Source organism: Lampetra fluviatilis, chromosome 18, assembly GCF_964198595.1.
Source record: "Lampetra fluviatilis chromosome 18, kcLamFluv1.1, whole genome shotgun sequence".
In the NCBI taxonomy this organism is placed as follows: domain Eukaryota; kingdom Metazoa; phylum Chordata; class Hyperoartia; order Petromyzontiformes; family Petromyzontidae; genus Lampetra; species Lampetra fluviatilis.
The window spans coordinates 4,274,115-4,294,775 of NC_136292.1; the positions used below are offsets into that span (position 1 = coordinate 4,274,115).

The 20,661-nt window shown below is 44.9% G+C and overlaps 1 long non-coding RNA gene across 4 annotated transcripts in view; it reads right to left on the reverse strand.

Annotated features, from left to right (window-relative positions):
- LOC144937013 (uncharacterized) overlaps positions 1-20,661 on the reverse strand; it is a 106,129-nt gene that overhangs the window by 20,285 nt on the left and 65,183 nt on the right. Inside the window, exon 3 of one of the 4 annotated variants that reach the window (XR_013637548.1) lies at positions 9-75. The exons of the other annotated variants lie outside the window; for them this stretch is intronic. This is a non-coding gene — a long non-coding RNA (uncharacterized LOC144937013). Of the gene's footprint in view, positions 1-8; positions 76-20,661 lie in introns of those variants that run through there. 4 annotated transcript variants of the gene reach the window in all.

Below are 20,661 nucleotides of genomic sequence, written 5' to 3' on the forward strand. Positions count from 1 at the left end.
GAGTGCTTCTGCTACCGCGTCGGGCTGAGTGTTTCACGGCGCCATGGCATTGTGCACAGGATGCACAAGTCTCTCCTGATGCAAACGTAGCATGTCTTTGTAAAATAATACGAATTTGGTCAAATGTTACGGTGTTTTAATGTGTTTTTTAAGCATTTTAATTTGTCATGGATTTATTATCATGTGGCCTTCAAACTAAAAACTATCACAAAAAGCGGAACTACATTTGTATTATAACATTCCATACAAACAATCTTTATATATCTAATTATTACATATCGCATTATTGTATGATCAGTACATGGGCAGTGAAAATAAATATTTCGTAGATTCTAAAGCCACATTTTTTTCAGTGCTAATTTAGTAGTTTCACGCAACAAAAAAAATATATTCAAAAATCTATTTCAGGACTCGAACATGAACAGGCAGATGTGACCAGGTGCTTGTAAACCACTCTTCCGAAGTACTAATCCTACTCACTCGTTACACACAAAGTGCTCGCCGCAAATGAACCACAATACCTTGCCGATTTCGTTAAGGAGCATAAACCATCACGCGAACTCCGGTCACCCTGCCAGCAGCGGCTCAACCATCGAACAGAGAGAGTCACTTCTGCGTCTGGAACGCTTTTCCTTCCGATATTAGGACGCTACTGGAGCCATGCGCTTTTAAATCATCAAGATTGACAACTTATTTCTTTCGAACTCCTTTTTTGTGTTTAGTCGTCCTTCCCCCGCACCTCCGATTAGCACGTTTGGCTTTGTATGGTGCGAAAGAAGTCCAACATACATAAAAGATAAAGATCCCCCGTATAGCCTTAACAGACTGTAGGGGCAAGTGCTGTTAGCGAGCACCTATGAAGGCCGGAACGGCACACGAGGGGGTGGGTGGCCAGCACCACGCCCGACCGCCTTTGTCTCCCCAGTGGCGATGTTTACACACCGCACCAGGTACTCATTTGAGGCTGAGTCGACCTAGGGGAGGCCCGGGACCGGTTCAGATATTTGTCACTTGGTGTTGGCCGTGAGCGGGAATCGAACCCGTGTCGCCGGGTTCGTAGCGCAGCGCGCTAACCACTACACCACCGCTCCCCACCACATACACACGCACCACACACTCGGCTGCCAACTGCCCAACGCCTCCCAACCTCTCATCTCTCCCAGACTCTGCTGCGGCCGCCACCTCTCAAAGCGGAGCCCGAGCATTTGACAGGGTCAGACCGCCCCCCCCACCCCCCCATCGTGGCCACGTACGTCCAGTCGCCAGGGTCATGTGCCTCGGCGTCTTCACAGACGAGTCCCCCTCCACACCCCCCAACACCAATGTCTGCCGCGGTTCGGCGTTGGAGCAACGCGGCACGCGGCTCTTCTCCGCCGGCTCGCTCCACTGCATCGGTGACGCCCGGCGGAGGGGGGGGGGTTACGGGGCCCGCACACATGAGGGGGCCAGGTGGGGCCCCCAGATATCAACTGTGGCTGTGGCGGGGGCGGGGGGGTGGTGTTTACAATCTACCAAAATCAATACACGCTTTGAAGGCCTCAATTCAACCACGTCAAGCATATGGTTCACATTTGGCGTCGGGTAAATAAAGGGGTTTCTTTGTCCCGAGCCAAAGTAATTTTCCCAGCCCATGCATACGGAAAAGCCCGTAATGTCGGCACTTGACACCTGTACATTACGGTTAAGCTAATTTGCCCATATCTGCGCGTAAATGTGTGCATCACAAAGGTTCGCAGTCTTTTGCGGCAGACTTGAGTTGTGCAGAGGGAATCGGGGCCAGGGGCAGGAGTGTGGTTCTAACGTCAAGAAAGCACGCACATTCACGTTGCCCAAAGTATCTTTGTTTTACTTTTTTCCGTGGCTAAAATTATGTCCCGGTAATACGAGCATAAATTTTGTTTGGGTGCCCCCTTTCTCCATACTTAGCTAAGGCATATTTTTTTTAAACAAAGTATTACACCATATTTCAATTTTTTTTGCCACGAGCCAAGTAAAGCGAAGGAAGTCAACACAGTTTTTCCAGCACATGCTAATCCTGCCGTGTTTGCCAGCAAGGCTTTGGCTATTCACTGCGACATGCGGCTGGAGCGTAGCCATCCCTTCTCTCTCTCCCGCTCCTCCTCACCCGCCAAAAGCCAGACCCGGCGGAAGAAAAAACACAACAGGCGCGCAGCACGATACATCAAGCGACCTTTGGTCCGTAAGCACATTTTTTTTAAAATTCAACAATGGTCTAAAAGTCACCTCGATTATATCGAGAAAGACAGACGAATGGTGCAATTATGTTCGGGAAATGTTTAATCTGTTGTCACTTTTTAAATGAGATGTAAATCAAAATGGATTTTATGTTTATGGATTTGACTTTAAATAATTCTTAATTGACGCGCACTAAACACCATGATTTATAATAAAGGGTCAAGTACATTCTTGATTTGATATTCAATAACATGATAGTCAGATATGATGGTGGCTTTGGGAGGTCTTCATCCAATAGTTGATCGAACATGGCTGATGATCATTACTACTCTCATCAAGTACAAACTAATCTGATGCTTTCATTCTCCACTCAATCATTAAGTAACAACAATGCCTCAAATGATTAGAATCCACATCTACTAAATATATTTCGTAAATTGCCATTTTTGATTAGCACTACAGTATCATTGAATAAAATCCATCACATGCCGCTTATTTAATCTCAAACGTATTCACGACATCCTGAATGCATTCTTTTTCGACAAAATATTCAGGATGTGCACATTTCTATCATGTCTGCGAATGGGGCAATTTTTGGTGGCACAATTACTTTGTGTCACCTATTAATTATGTAATTCTTAATCAATTAAAGCAATAAACGGTGCTTTTATAAACGGATTAATGACGTGATGAACAAGAATAGGCTTTAGCCTTTCCCGCAATAACACAGATGTTCAAACGTTCAAACACCTGTGTTATTGCCAGAAACGGTAGGGCATATTATTGTTTTTCTTCATCATTTTGATTCGGGTAGAAAAACGTGTCCGTAGATAAACTAAGAACAATAACAGGGTCCAGTACTATAAATTGTCAACCCATCTATCACCGTCAGCCGCCATCAGTCGACTGCTGGATGAAAGCCTCCCCCAAACACTTCGCCATCATCACTCACAGTGCTGCAATCTAACGATGTCGTGACATCAGAAAGTCAAACATGTAAATGATGACCTCAGATAACACTCGATCATTTCTGATGTTAGCCATGGCCGGGAATCGAACTGAGGTTTGCCAGTTCTCACAGAGCCTTCAGTGATTTAACCACTGCGCCACCCATTACAAGTGCTTCCAACCGGTTACACGGTTACAAACAATGTAAATTGTGTCTTCTTGGTTCATTCGGTAAAGTCACATAGAAGGGAAATAATAAAATAATAAAAATAAAACATAATAAAATACAATTCTCACGACGTATCGGCCACAACTCAAGCAGCCGTCCTCAGGTGAAGAACAGGTCTGTCGGAAAGACAGCGTCCGAATGAACACCACCAAGCTTGGCAGCGTATATTTAAGCAGGGGTTAAACAGAGGAATTTAGCATATTTATGAAAATGCAGATATGGGATTAGTCACTACTTGTGGAATGTGTAGGTGGTGGGGGGGGGGGACTTAATTACAATTTTTTGGACCATCTTACCTGACAGGCACTATTTTACTTTACTTTACCGAGTGTTAACATCCCCAGTTATTTTTTAACGGTACTCTCTTCATTGTTCAGCCAGCATTGGTATAAACATGGACATTTTCGTTCTTTTGTCTATCATGTGTATCAGACCTCCCCTCCCCCTCTCTGTCCATTGTGTTGGCGTGTGCAGTAGTTTGTCGCTTGCGCACAATCGCTTCCACGCCGTCGCCCACCCTTTTGGCCCCGCCCCCCTCCCTCCCGATACGTTCCATTCATTGGCTACCATATTCTGATGAGCTCCCCCCTCCCTCTCCTCCCCCCTCAACTCGCTTTTAAGGGATTACATCTTGAATCATTGCCTCACTTGATGCGGCTAATCTGGCTGTGACGGTCCCACCTGATGACGGAGACTTGTGTTGCCTCCGAAACGTCGTGATTTTTGTTTTTATTTTATTTTCATTAATTTTGATGTTTTACCTACGTGACTTTACCGAATATACCTCCAGCTAAACTTCTTACATCACGCGGATATACCCCGTTATAATACACTGCCATAGACAAACCCAACATTAAATTATACACTGCGTTACTATACGCTGCCAAGCTTGGTGGTGTTCATTCGGACGCTGTCTTTCCGACAGCCCTGTTCTTCACCTGAGGACGGCTGCTTGCGTTGTGGCCGAAACGTCGTGAGAATTGTATTTTATTGTGTTTTATTTTTATTATTTTATGATTTCCATTTTACGTGACTTCACCGAAAGAACCAAGAAGATGAATCCCTGCAGTTACGAAAGCTTTAAATCGAAAAGTATAAATTGTGTTTACATTCATCTTCTTGGTTCTTTCGGTAAAGTCACGTAGAAGGGAAGTAATAAAATAATAAAAATAAAACATAATAAAATAAAATAATGCTCACGACGTTTCGGCCACAACGCAAGCAGCCGTCCTCAGGCTGCATGCGAAAGCTTTAAATCGAAATGTGTTTACGTTTTTTTTTATATAAAAGAATATACTGCAATACAAGCAACTAGAGCAATGCATATTGTTGTCCACTGTAAGTGGTGAAATAAGTTCAGGGTGTTTAAAAAATATGGACCCAATTTCAGAGATATAGCCATTTCAAATTGAGTCCATTCTTTTGAAACACCCTGTATATTAAGAATTAAGCAGAAATATTAAATGAGCAATGGCGCTCTCTAGTGGCCATGCGTGGCATGTTTTTAGTGCCAAAAAATTACATTTTCTGAATCAAATGAACAGTGAAAATCGACTTACTCCATCTGGGAAACAGATTACCGCATAATATAAAATATAGATTACGACAAACATGATACACATAATAAACGTAATTGTTTATATACTGAATAAAAAAAGAAAATACACTTTGTAAAAGTTAACATTGGCTTGTAAAGATTACTCATCAGTATCCAAACTGTATCTGCCGATAGATCAAAGCCTTTCACCCACGCAACTTGCGCTGATCTCTTGTAAAATTGCTAGCCCAGGGTGAAACGAGGGGGTACTTTGACACCACGAGTCTTAATTTCACGTCTAAAAATAACCAGCCACGTTGTAGCAAACTTCACTACACTATATTTAATTGCACGAATCGCACATAATGGCACCATATAAAATCCACTCACATCTCTCCAAGTAACAATACTTATTTTTGTACATATTTCAGATACGGGTTGAAGTGGGGAGTAACAGCAGAGTGCACAGCACCATGAACTCGGCGACCTGAGTGTGATTCCAGGCCGTGGCGATGACGTCACTGCCGAGTGATGTCTGAGCCGGTCCTCAGCCACCCACCCCTCTCACCAACCCGCATTGACCAGCGTGGGGAAGTATGGTCAAGCAACCCCAACCCCGCCCCCCCACTACTGACATGGTTTGTTGAGGCCTTCATCCAGCAGTGAATTGAGGCGGTGATGTAAATTAGTATCTGTATATCCAGAATCAGAATCAAATAATGTATTTATACAGGAGGAATACGTTGAGCTATAACTCTATTTTAAAAACATGTCTAGTAGGGGCATTTGAAATCACAACATCTTTTTCACCTATCAAAGTTGCAGAGGACAGGCCCAAAACATCTAGGGACCGGAAACAAACAGGTTACCGTGAGAACTTGGCAACCGAGACGATAAGAGGGAATTCCGAAGAGGAGCAGTGCGAGGCAAGTGGCAGAGAGAGAAGTGTTGCGACCTGCAGTGTGGTTGGTTGTACACAGCACTGAGAATACGAAACAGCATAGGTCTTCTTCTTCCTAGGGGCCGATGTAGAGCAACAACTAGAATTTTACATTCAGGTGGTTGAGCCAGATGGATGTGTCAGCAGTAGCAGAGCTTCGAGCGTGCGTGGAGAATGAGGAGCGAGCGAGCGAGAGAGCGAGCTGGAGGGGGGGGGTTTACATAAAGCCAAGTTTTAAAAATTTTGATTACAAAAAAATTACGAAATGATGAACGAAGCAAAGTGCCGAATACACCGAGCATCTTCTTGTTTCCACTGATCGTAAACAAAAAGAGAGAATGAGGAGCGAGTGAAAAACATTGCCTGTCGCTGCCACGAGGAGGGAGAGAGTCTGGAGTGTATTCGTAGTTTACACAGCGGCGTGCCTGCAGAGCCGTGTAATCTCCGGGGGGCTCCCCATTACGCGCCCAAACACAGGTTCGTGTAGCGGCTTTCCGCAGCGGCGTAATAGGAAAAGGGTGTTTAACGCCTCTTTGATTTATTACGCTTAGCACATTGTAAACATTTTTTCCCCGTTAAGTATTGAGGTTTAACTGAAAATGAAGCAAGGGAATGAGCGTGAGTTGCGAAAGGGTCGTCGATACGCCGCGGTGTAAAATGAGAGTGAAAGTCTAAAATCGAGGTGCTTCATTGAAGCTGTTACGGCGACAAGTCGCGCATATCGATGGAGCGCTCAAAACAAAAACATCTCCAGCGCGTGTTTGCTGCACGAAGCGTGTGCACACAATGCGCCCCAGGCGAGGAGGAGATTCAGGTGGAAACATTTCAGATTTTTAAGCGCATTCTTAACAATAATAGTAATACTAATAACCATCTCTATTTTGATTTAAAGCTTTCGTGACTGCAGGGATTCATCTTCTTGGTTCTTTCGGTAAAGTCACGTAGAAGGGAAATAATAAAATAATAAAACATAAAATAATAAAAATTCTCACGACGTTTCGACTGCAACACAAGCAATCATCATCAGGTGTGAAATCCACAGCAAGAAAATGTGAGAATGTTAAATTTTTATATTTTCATTATTTTATTATTTCCCTTCTACGTGACTTTACCGAAATAACCAAGAATAACCATCTCTATTTTACGAAGAGCCTTTCATATCGAAATATTTCAAAGGGCTGTAAATGAAAAATAATAGATGCAATCTAAGTGAAATACATTCCTGATAATAACAAAAACAAGAATGACATCTACGCTCGAATTAAATGGAAAATGAAGAAACAATCTACGATGAAAGCGAATACTAATTACTCAGTGATCCAATCAGACAAAAGGAAAAGCCAATGACTAACAATTGGTTTCCAAGTTGGATTTGAAAGTGCTGCTGACAGAGTACAAATTCCTGATGTTGGGAGGAGGGGGGGGGGGTGCAGTGTCACAGTCTGTGGATGTATCGCAGCAAAATGACCATCACCCAGAATTCACCTCTTTAGGATCGGTATGGAGAGTAGCGACCGAGATCTTTATCGGATTTTCACATCAAGTACACGACGTTCTGATGTCAAATTATCTTCGTGCTCAGAAGAGTCATGTCGTCTGATGCCACCACGGTGCCAGCATTCTTGGCAGGGAAGAAATAGCGGATATTTTTGGTCACTCCGAAGCAAAATATATTGTTTTAAACCGTCAGAAATGTTAATATCTGGGCCTGATTTTGGGGGATTTTTTTGGGATTCATACAAAAATCAGGAGCATGTATGTTGAACTACGTAGTTAACTGTGCTAATCGGAGGTGCGGGGAAATCGTCAGCATCACCATACATAATTCACATCCCTAATGTGTACGCACGTCCAATTGCACGTGCTCTGAAGGAGACGGTTACCTGAATGTGACAAATGTGAATGCAATGTTACCACTATCAATTGTGCAATGAGGAAAAACTCCTCTTACACGTGACCCTATTACCCGCGACTCCTATTATTCGCGGGAGCTGTGTCATCCTAAAAAAAACCCCTTTTACCTGCCGCAGTTCTATTCATCATACCGCCCGCGATTTATCCACGATTATTCCCTCGCAGACAAGAGGAGCAAAATCACGAATAGTATGATCTGTGTAATTCGTTCCCAAATCCACCTTGATGTAGAGCAGAGGTGGGGAACCTTTATTCTGCCAAGGGCCATTTGGATATTTATAACATCATTCGCGGGCCAATACAAAATTATCAACTTAAAAATTAGCCCGTTATATTTAGTCAAACATTTAATTAACTCACCGCTAATGCGATGGCTGGAACTGCTTCTCTTTGGTGAGGCGTGTGATGTTAGCTGGTATTGATGATGTTGCTACTCGCAAATGCTTTTCCAGGTTTGCTCCTAGATTTATTGAATTTCGAGTCCCGCCTGCGATTGCCTTGGCAGGGCCAGACCCAAATGATTTCGCGGGCCTCATACGGCCCGCGGGCCGGACGTTCCCCACCCCTGAGTAGAGGGCTTTTAGGGCGGCAGAGCAGTGCAGTGGTAACTCGCGCTCCTCACAGAAAGAACGGCCTAGGTTCAACTCCCCGACTCGGTCAACTTTCCTGTCATGTCATTTGTATGCCCTTTTCTCCACGAGTTTTCGCCACGTTCTTCTATTTCCTCCCATATATAAATGAATATATAAATAGCTAAATAAATAGGTAAATAACCAAATAAATAAACACACAAACGAACAAACCAATAAATAGATGAACAGATGAACAAATAGATACATAAGTATATCAACAAATACACAAATAAATAGGTAAATATAAATATAGACCCCTGCACGATGTAACTGGTGTTGGCCGAACATCTCAATGCTTAAATATTCCCTTAAATTTACTCAACTGGGGTTAACATAACAGCAACATCACCCCAACTGCAGCAAATCGCTTGACAGGACCCCCCCCCCCCCCGCAAAAGAGTCTTGAGACTCTGCTTGGCTCTGCTGGGTAAACGAGCGTATTAATTAGTGTAACTACAATAATAATAATCTTGACTTAAAGCTTTTGTCACTGCAGGAATTCAAATTCTTGGGTGTTTCGGTAAAGTCGCGTAGATAGGTTCTACGTGACTTTACCGAAAGACCCAAGAATACAATAATATCAATAACAACAACAACAACAGCAACAACAACGATAACAGCCTTTTGTTTTTGACTCGCACAGGATATTGTAATATCCCCACTGGAGAAGCACGTTCATTGAGATGATCGATGTTTATGGACACTAACATTTTTGTATTCCGTTTTCATTCCAACAAAAAAATTCTGCTCTTTGCAATAGGTTTGAAAATTTATTTGAATTCGGAATCGTCTGGACAAACACGGACATGTGCCATGAAATATCTGTTAATAAGGCACAATGTCCAATAACGTGTCTGACCTTCAGACAACTCGAACCTCCGCTAAGTAATCTGTGACCTACGCAGCCACCGATCTGCTATCGGTTTGCGTTTCAGATATGATGATACAAGTTGTGGTGTAAGTGTCAGAGGCACAACGGAAGCCTAGGGTCGTTTGCCTTCACATCGTACACACAACTGCATTCGATATTAAACAAATTATTCAATGATGGTGCTGCCGCTGCTGCGTTGGCAGCAGTGTATAAGCACAAATAACTAATACAAATGAACACATTCGTCAATAACACAGTGGTCGGAAATTGAAAAGAAGTATATAATAGGCAACGTTTCAGCCAGTGGTGTTCTCTCACAGAATATAGGGCCATTATATGTGCCATGAAGAAGGTACATTGCTCAAAATGTCACCAATTTTATATTTTCATTCAAGGCCTCAGTGTTATTAGCGAATGTGTTGATTTGTTGTTGTTGTTGATATTTGTGCCTGTGTGCCACTTGCAAAAGCGGCATCACCAAATAATGTCCAAAAGTGCATGTGGTATTGTCAAAACTCAGAAGATTGGCAATTTCGAGGCTGGTTAGTACTCGTATGGCTGACCACGAGCGCTTGCCAATATGTCACCCCTAATATGTGCGAGTTGTATGCATGTATGTTGAATTTCGTTCGCACCGTACGTAGCCAATCGTGCTAATCGGACGTGCAGGGGAAGGACAACAAGCTAACCACAAATATAGTTGCATCCAGGTTATCTGAGTTCCTCTCGTTATAAAGGAAACAACAACAACAACAATAAAATACTTCATCAATGGAAATTGTATAAAACAATCACAATGCGGGAGGATGCCCGTGACAGAGACTCATTTCACTTCGTGTGATGATGAGGCCCTCTTGGATAAAGAATTTGCACGAATACTGTGAGTGCGTTCATTTGAAATATTTTGGCCACAGATCGACGCCAAGGTCCGGGTTTTTCTCATTTTTAATTCCTCCAAGTAGCACAGGTCTACGGTTAAGGTGTATTTCGGAAAATAAATTATTTCTAAGTTAAGCTCAAAAAGAAACGCGGCCCTTGTCGAGAGAACGTTAAAGCAACATCAGCTGCCGAGTGGAGATTTTGCTCCATATATCAGCGTGACAATGCAACAACCGAGTGCCTCACGACTACCAACAAGCAGCCAGTTGCTCGCGCTAATTGTTATTAATGAACGAGCGTGGATTTGAAATATGCATCGGGGGAAACCTTTAAATGAATGCCTGCATTTCAAATGCTGTTTATGTTTTAAAATAATATTCTCCCTCTTATTCTTCGGGAATGTAAATTGTTGGCAGAAATGTTTACGTAAATAAACTGCTTAGTGTATTGCGAGGGGTTGGGGCGGTGGTGGCGCGGTGGTTAATGCGCGGCACCATGGACCACATTGACCTGGGTTTGATTCCTGACCACAGCCAACATCGGTGGCGAGCGATATCTAAACTGGCCGGCATTGTGTGAGTAAGGTCGTACAACTTCCCATGACTGTTGACACGGCACGGGGAGTCCCGCATACAGCGATGGATAGAAAAAAGGTTGTAAGACCATCAATATTATTATTATTCATAATCAACGTTTTTTTTTAATTATCCTCAACACATCCCGTGCCACTGCTGTGCAGTTCTCCGACGTGTTGTTGGGTTTGCATCGCGTGCTGTTCGGCACGATGTCCCATGTGCCGGGAGCACGTGGAGCGAAACTGAAGCTAGCACGTGGGTGCGAAACGTCAGACAATCACGTCATACAACACGTGATCCAACCTACCCCCCCACCCCACTTTGATCCAACTCAACTGAAAGGGGATGCGGAATATCTGTTCAGATGCTGCATCAGAGTTGATGGAAATGAACGCGGAGTGTTTTTTTTTATTTGTTTCTTTGCACCAAACGCACAAAAAAGCATGAAAGCCGCACTCGAGCAGTCACTGCCGAACACTGTAACCCATTCTCAGCAACCGGCTTAATTCGTATCACTTATTCACATAGCGGGTTTCTTTTGTTGCTGTCACATTTAATCTAGAAAAAAGGGGGGCAGCCTCGCAGGAGCGCAATGCAGAAGAGCACGAGCTCCTGATCTCAAGGGCATGCTCCAGGCAAGGAGGCGACTCCGACTGCATGCTAACGACAACACCCTGAAATGGGACGTATCGGGCACGGATGAAATGAGGAATGCAAACGATTAGCGAGACATTCACGAATAGAAATTAAGTGCGCGAATTAGCATGTTTGAGGGAGGCAGGGAGGAAGGGAATACAAACGAGATGAACGTATCCACCACCGCTGACGCTTTTGCAAAAAAAAAAATTGTACCGCGAAAAGCAGATTTCTCGTTTTAATAGAGCGGGCCTGAGCAGGCCTGGGCAGGCTGGCAAACTCGAACGGATGGAGTCGCCACGACTCCATCCTCGCAGTCGCTCGATACCGCGATCCATCTCGCTCCCGCGCGCGAGCTGACGGCGGAGCGACGTGAGACGTCACCGCTCCATCTCCGCTATGGTGGTCTCATTCTCTCAGGTGTGTCCCTTCAGATGGCTGCCAGATCAGAGGAGAGTGGGGGGGGGGAGCTGAGCGTTGAGCAGCAGCCCCCCTTCTCAAATCCTCACAGTTAAATATTATAAAACTGCTGCTACTAAATAAATATTGGGGGTGAGAGCTTGAGCAGCGAATGACATCGTTCAATCTCCCCCTCGTAACCGCCACAAATCACTTTTCCCTCTTCATATTCCCGTCATCATTTACTGTCATCAATTTCGCGTTAACCGAATTCACGCGTCGACATCATCATCACCATCAACACCATTATATTCATATGTACCATTGTTAATTCTGTGCAAAGCGCCGTGGTTAAGGAGCTATTTAAATCATTTTAAAATAATATTCTCGTACGCGTTCAAATTTTTTTTAAGCGTAACATTGGCCGTGTCATGCCCCCTACCCCCCCCCCCCCGAGATGTTATGCATGTGCCCCCCTTTAGAGAAAGCCACGCTACAGGGTTGACACAGGGACAGATGACACATGCTGAGCGGTTGTACACTTGCCATGGAAAAGTGCAGACGTTGCAGCCTTTTCCATTGCAAATAACTCGCGCGCAGTTCATACATTGTACCAAAGGGATGCTCAAAAGTGGTTCGTTAATTTTTCCTCCACGAGACACATTAACGCGTGGTGTTTTCAAACGTAACACGGGTCTTAAATCAAACCGAGCAGCGACGAACAAAGGAGTCGCGTGTGTTAAAATAAAAACGTGTGACGCAAACTTGAAAGGAAGAAAAAAAGAGCCGATGACTAATTTGGAAATGTGCTCTGTCTTCAAGCCTTGCACACACGCAGGGAAAAGTCATAAATAATCAATAACGAAATGTAGAGCACTTATTCCCAAGCACCTGAGTGTGACATTTTATTTGAAAGGACCCGAGTTTCCAACTCGCAGTGGACATTTTACAAACAGGAAAAGTGAAGTTGTTGACGTTGAGAAAATTAGGGGCGATAAAAATCGATATTTCAACTGCAATTTCGTAAAAAAATTTTTTTTTACCACAATCTCGACCTACTTTCTGAACAAGAGACGAAAGAAACAACCCTCAATGCTGTGTTTGCCACAAATTTGATCTTGACGAGTGTGCCCTTACCGCCTAACCCCCTCTGACTACGTGACTTTACCGAAAAAACCTAAGAATATGAATCCTTGCAGTCACGAAAGCTTCAAATCTAAAACCCCTGACTAGGGATGGCTTCCACCTCTGAGCCACGACATGAATTGTATTGTGAGATGTTCCTCGTCCCACGATATGCCCCCATGAACTATCCCATGATACGTTCCATTTAAATGCGATAAAAAAATATTTTACAGTACATAACGCCTACATTTTTTCTTAAAAATGAATCGCGATAATCGTCACGTGTTTTGTTGGGACACTTTGATAAACACACCGTGCGTGTAAAAATGAAATAAATCCGCACACATGCAGCCAACGAACGAAACACAAAGACAAAGATCCCCCGTGTAGCCTTAACATGCTGTTGAGGCAAGTGCTGTTTACGAACACCTAATGAAGGCCAGAATGGCACACGAGGTGGTGGGTGGCCAGCACCACGTCCGACCGCCTTTGCCTCCCTCGTGGCGATGTTTACACACCACCGCACCAGCTACTCATTTGAGTCAACCTCAGGGTGGCCCAGGACCGGTCCAGACAATCATCACTTCTGTTGCCCGCGAGCAGGAATCGGACTCAGGTCGCCGGGGTCCGTAGCGCGGCGAGCACTCTCTCTGTGTTTGTGTTTCTTAGCGTACGAACCACAAACGCCACAAACACCGACACGGGGGACTCCAGCAGGGGTCTCATCCGCGACGGAGCCTCCTGTGCTTTGATTTTAAACAGGCACCGTCAGCCGGGCACCCCGCTCGCCTCCGCGATGGGGGAACGATCGCGTTACGCCGCCCCTCCTTCCTCGGCGGGGCCCCTCGCCCGCCCAGAGCGGACTGCATTGATCACGGCAGACCCTGCGGCCTCACGAGGTTTCCGCGTGGGCCGTGGTGAAAGCACAAACTGGGGCTGGGTTTTTGTTTGGTGCGGCGGCTTTGGGGTCAGGCGCGCAACGATGGCGCCGGCGGTCTCGGGCAAAGTTCGGCAACTTTTGATCAGGGGGCGATGAACGGTTGAGGTACGGATCCTCGCCCCCCCTCCCCTCCCCCACCCCGATCTCTTGTTCGGTTCTGGTCTCACCGATCGGGTCCATGCAAGGGGCTTTAGGGGTTACAGCCATGGGCCACGGATTTTGAGGGGTGCCTTCCCTCCCTCCCTCCCTCCGCACACAAAGCTTGATAATGGTCGATACCCAATAGTGCGGTACTGCGATCATTAAAACCACAGCTACGTGTGGGGCTACCGATCGCGTGACAAAATTAACACAGTTGCTTTTGTTTAGACTTTTGATTTCGCTTCACAATTCGTGCAGCACATTGGGGGGAAAAAATACTAGAACTGCTATAACTCAGGTGAAAGCAGCGAGGGAGTGTTTTTGGTATGAGGCCATGGATTGTGTTGATGAAAGCAGTCGAGAGAAGGAATAAAATACACAAAGAGGAACCCCCTGAAAACTACAACAGCCTAAGGCCCCCATCAAATCCGGCACCGCAACCCACCAGCAATGACCTCCATTCATGCAGGTGTGAGCGACCGGAGGTGAATTGTCTGCGTTTGCACGCGAGATGCGTCACAAAGGAGACATGTAGGGACATCTGTTACTTTTGATACTTTTTAAATGTCGCGATGTTGGATGTTGGCATTTTGGCTGAAACGGAGAATAATTACCGACACTCGCCAATGGAGACACGGGCCCCTTTGATATTCACTATTCAGGACTCAAATGACTCCTTGCAGAGATGACTCAGTGACAGACTGCCGTAGTGCTCAGTGCCCAAACCACTGGGCAAGTCAGCTGCCAGTGAGGCTTAAATCTCTACGGCATATATAAAATATATATCGTTATTGTATAACACACGGGAGGAAATGCGGCTCAGGTGGACATCCACAGCGGAGATGGAAAATTTCAATCAGGTCATGTGCAGGTGCTAGGTGGATTGATAACATCGCAGGACGTTGAGAGACAGTGACAACACGGAGAGGCCTTCATCCAGCAGTGGAGAGATCATTGCTGACAATGACGTGATTCCTCGTATGGACATTGTAACATCAATCAGGTCATGTGCAGGTGCTAGGTGGATTGACAACATCGCAGGACGTTGAGAGACGGTGACAACACGGAGAGGCCTTCATCCAGCAGTGGAGAGATCATTGCTGACGATGACGTGATTCCTCGTATGGACATTGTAACTCCCGTTTTTAAATCACACGCATTCGCGTTTAGCCTCAGCAATGTTTTGCCTCGGACATTTTTAAGCGATTGAGCGTGCCGGAGTGCCAATTAATTTTGAATTAATAATCCAAAACATCTGCGGATTGGGATTGAGCGATACATCACCGTCATAATCACACACCTGGTTCACACCCAGGCCACGCACCACGGGGGCAATCATGCACAAAGGAGGCTGTTATGAATTACCCATCGCAAGCTCGGGTAAAGGGGCGGCAATTTTCCACAGCGGCACCGCACGGACGCCGAGAGGCACGCGCAGCAAAACGCGGCACAAAAGTGACAATGCTCAGCTTTGTCGAGGATGAGCTCATCGATTCCTGTTACCTGTTAAGAGCTCCGGCAGAACATTCTGCCCCACTCAGAGCCATGCCAGGGGAGTTTAAGTAATGTGGATTCAGTCAGGGCTGACCTGGTTGTGCCCTCGAGCCAATGTGTCGACAACCCACTGATTGGTAATAACTCCAGAGGCCGGCCTCTTAAGTGCAGGCGTTGGACTCACTTGCAACAGCCTCAAAACGAGGGTCCGGACCTTTCACCTGATGCACGAACCCTCACTAGCATTGCCACCTCTGTGGTACAAGCAACCGGGGTGCATCATGGGAAGAATAATACAGGGTCCCGCAATACCGCAATAACGGGCAGGTACATATAAAGGATTGCGTTGAGTGGTTGATTATTATGAATAACAATATTACGAATAATAATAATAATGTAGATGCTTGCACTTATATTTCACCATAATGTTATGGAATCTCTCAGGATGTAGTGTTTTGGCATGTGGCATCCTGTGTCTAGCAACTGACAAAACTCGGGACTTGTAACATCTTGCGAAACTTTTGAGATTTTCCAAGACAGCTTCCTCAAAACAAAACAAAAAAATTAACCCGTAAAAACAAAGTTTTTCACTATAAATCCTTTATATGCGTGGCGGCTAGAGTCCTCTCGTCCTCTGGCTTGAGATGGCTGCCACCTATGGGTCAGATGATTGTCTGGCAGCATTAAATAATTGGTAATACAATATTTATTTATTTTTCCTTAAACAGTGTAAAATTTTGGAAAAAATTTTTCACGGAAATGCATTGTCACGCACAACGAGTCTGTGTGCAAAATGTCAGCTCGATTGGATCACGGGAAGTGGGTTAAAAAACGACCGAAAGATTTGCACGGTCGTAAGCAAGCAAGCAAGCACGCAAGCACGCAAGCAAGCGAACTTAATATAAAGGATTTACAAGTAAACCCGTAAAAACAAAGTTTTTCACTATAAATCCTTTATATGCTTGGCGGCTAGAGTCCTCTCGTCCTCTGGCTTGAGATGGCTGCCACCTATGCGTCAGATGATTGTCTGCCACCATTAAGCAATTGGTAATTAAATATTTAATTTGTTTTCCCTAAACAGTGTAAAATTTTGGATTTTTTTTTCACGAAAATTAATTGTCAAACACAACGAGTCTGTGTGGAAAATGTCAGCTCGATTGGATCACGGGAAGTGGGTTAAAAAACGAGCCAAAGATTTGCACGGTCCTAAGCAAGCAAGCGAACTTAATATAAAGGATTTAAAAATATATTCGCCTGTGGAGGACGCGGGGATCGATCCCGCGACCTTTGGCATGGGAAGCGAGGGCGCTACCAACTGCGCTACTCCGCCACGGCCTGTGGAGGGTTTACGCTCTGGGCTCTTACACTCTGACGTTCAGCCAAAGCCATGAATGCGTTCTATTTGAATATATGTAAAATACATTTTTTTGCCTAACAAGTGTAAAATTTTGGAAACATTTTTCACGATCAATAATTGTCTGGCACAACGAGTCTGTGTGGAAAATGTCAGCTCGATTGGATCACGGGAAGTGGGTTAAAACACGACCGAAAGATTTGCACGGTCCTAAGCAAGCAAGCAAGCACGCAAGCAAGCAAGCACGCGAACTTAATATAAAGGATTTAAAAAAGAGACAATCCTGGGGAAACCCAGGACAGGAGACAGATTTAGCCCTCACCCAAGAGGGATGATAATAACTCCCTGCCAAATTCCCGTTGGTCTTGTTGGCTAAATGCCCTCGCCGCTGCACTCAAGGCCAAACTGGGCCCCCTCGTGAGACGCTACACTGAACGGCAAGGTCCTAATCGGGGTGGGAGAACACGTGCGTACGTTGCCAGCGGGCGTGAAAGTAGTGCTCTTGCATTGCACACTCGGATGGCGTAGGAGCTGGTGGAGAAAATGAGAGCGGTATTGTTTGCATTCGCCGGTGTAACTTCCCAGCGAGAATTTACCCAGCGAAGATTGGTTCAAATCAAACAGGCGTTCGCTGTGCAGTAGAGCGCAACTGTTTGAAATGGTACCATTTCACATTTTCAATCAGTAGTGTTTGCATAAGGTAATTTATGAAACTCGGTGCCACCGTACTAATGAGTTAAAATGATATTAAATTACTTCTATCTTCAGCTGATATCCAATTACAATGAGAATCGTGACAACAATTTGAAAAGTTTAACATTCGGGTTTGCTTTTTGCCTACGTAGCAATTCTGGGTCCTATGACAAAGATCACCCGTACAGTCTGAACAAACTGTTGGGGCAAGTGCTGTTAGCGAGCACCTATGAAGGTGGCACGGGACACGAGGCGGTGGGTAGCCAACACCACGCCCGGCCGTCTTTGTATCCCTAGTGGCGATGTTTACACGCTGCACCAGGTACTCATTTGAGGTTGAGTCGACGTAGGGGTGACCCAGGACCGGTTCAGATAATCGTCACTGTTGTTGGCAGTGAGCGGGGAATCAAACTCGGGTCGTTGGGTTCGTAGCGCAGCGTGCTTACCCGCTACACGACATCTCCTATGAGCATCATAATGCTCAAGTATCATGTTTTGCACTGTGATGTTGCCTTGGCTTCTGCAATGTGCCACATCTATAGGGTAATCAATAGTGTTTCTAATCAAACGATTGCTCTATCAACTACAAAGGACATGTCGGACCATGGCTATATTTTATGGAAAGCAATTACATTTAAACGCGAATTTAAAAGTAATAGCCGCAATTAAACGTTGGCATGGGCTCTGGGGTGTAATCGATCCAGATTGAATGGCAAATGTAGGCAAAAAGTGTGAATATTTCCCAAATTAACACGCGTGATCCACTGCACCCATCTTGAACGCCTCATCGCAATGCAGATCTCAAGGAAACGAGGGGCATTGTCATTGATGTTGCTCTGTACAAGTAACCCGCGGTGTCGCGGTCCGAACACTGAACTCGCAAACCAGAGGTCGCCGGTTTCATTTTGATCTCCCAGGGGCGGCAGTTGGCACAATGGTGCAAGTGTTTTTTTGTTATTCCCCCTGGTTGGTTTGGTCCACGCGTGGGTACGCTCAGAGTCAGGCGATCGATTTAATACGTAGGCTTAACACGTGTGTTTGCGATGCATTGTGGGTGCTCCCCACCTCTTCAAAGACATCTGGCCCGTGTGGAAGGGGAGGCCGAATTCCCTCTAAATAGCTCTCTGTCGATGTTGTGTATCTCTCTGTGTGTGTCTATGTTGTCTCTCTCTGTTTGTGTGTATGTCTGTGTGTCTATGTTGTGTGTCTCTCTCTGTGTGTGTCTATGTTGTGTGCCTCTCTGTGTGTGTCTCTGTGTTGTCTCTCTCTGCTTGTGTGTCTGTCTGTGTGTCTCCGTGTCTGTGTTTTGTCTCTCTCTCTCAAATTTAGTTCTACCTGATGACGATTGCTTGTGTCGTATTCTATTATTTTTTTTCTTTCTACGTGACTTTACCGAAAGAACCAAAGAGTAGCTCTCTAGAGATCCCTATATTGGAGGCCGTTCTACCAGCCGTGACCTGAGAAGGAAATTGCAGGGCAGCTTTAGCATCGCACTTCACGGAATGGGAATTTACTTGGTTAAGTGGTGACCGGGATGGTAAATTGTACTTCACACGAGAATTTAGAACGTTAGGCTGATCCTGCCCTATGCGTGAAACCAATCGAACTCCAGAGCCATTTCTTTTTGGTACCAAAATATGAAAATGTTGATTGTCAAATGTTTACGGTTATGAGCATATAGTCGAGTAGATATGTGCCAAATGTCAGCTGTCGAGCCCTTCTGCAACATTGTTGCAATCTACATCAGCCACTGAGTCGCGATTGTCTTCCATTCTCTGGCCAGGCTCATCGATCGATCGACCATCATGCCGGCTCCCAATGTGTCCTGGCCAAGACCGCTTACTTTCCTTAATTAAACAAACACACTTTTTGTGATGCTGCTTTGGCCGTGGTGCACAAGCACAAATAATAATAAAAAAAACTCAACACATTCATCAATAATACTGCCCTAAAAATAAAAATAAACATATACTGCAATAGGGCAGTGTTTTCAGGCATTGGCCCTAATGCATCGCACATCTGTTGCACGTGACTTGTTTTGCTCACATTTATCTTGAGCCCACTTCTGCAGCTCTACTTTTCAAGTTCTTCAATAAAATTCTGCAGTTCATTCTCCCTCGGTTGTTCTGATGGCTATGTTGCCAAAAGACAGTGAGTATTCTCTCAATTTATGTCCCCCCCCCCATACCTAACCACGTGACCCGGGATGCTCAGCACTGGTTCAGACTTCACTACGTCCCTTACGATTTAAAGCTTTCGTGACTGCAGGGATTCATATGCTTGGTTCTTTCGGTAAAGTCACGTAGAAGGGAAATAATCAAATAATAAAAATAAAACATAATTGTATCAAATTCTCACGACATTTCGGCCACAACGCAAGCAGCCGTCCTCAGGTGAAGAAACAGAGCTGTCGGAAAGGACGCTGTCTTTCCGACAGCTCTGTTTCTTCACCTGAGGACGGCCGCTTGCGTTGTGGCCGAAACGTCGTGAGAATTTGATACAATGATGTTTTATTTTTATTATTATATTATTTCCCTTCTACGTGACTTTACCGAAAGAACCAAGAATACGCATCCCTTACGTTAGCCATACGCCGGCAATTCAACTCAGGTAACCGGCATCATAGGGTAGTGTGCTAACCAATGCGCAACTACGCTGCCTCTTTATATACAAATACCGTACACTTAATGTAATCAGCAGCATATTTATTACGTTAGATTATAACATAATTTTCATAACGATGGCACTTAAAACTAAGGCTGACCTTTGGTACGTGTTTTTTTTTCTTAATTTGTGTTCGTATAACATTTAACCCGGCTGATGTTTGCTCCACACTACCAGTAATCGATAACAGGCGTCATGTGCTTTTTATCAGCTTTGGCGTCACACGCTTTCGTTATTGAAAATCCCTATTCACATTGGGCTTCATCAGCCTCATCTCTTCTTCCCGTCCAGCCCCCACTGCGGAGGCTACTGGGTCCACAAACTTAGCAGTAAGCAGCTGCTGAGACCCCCCCCCCCACCCAATATTTGTGATCATCATCATCACCTCCCATCTGTTGCTGACGTTTCCTTGTCATTTTTAATTTTCAGGATCCCACCATTTAAACATTCTGGCTTTCAGATGTATCCAATTATAAAGCACACAGATGGCTATC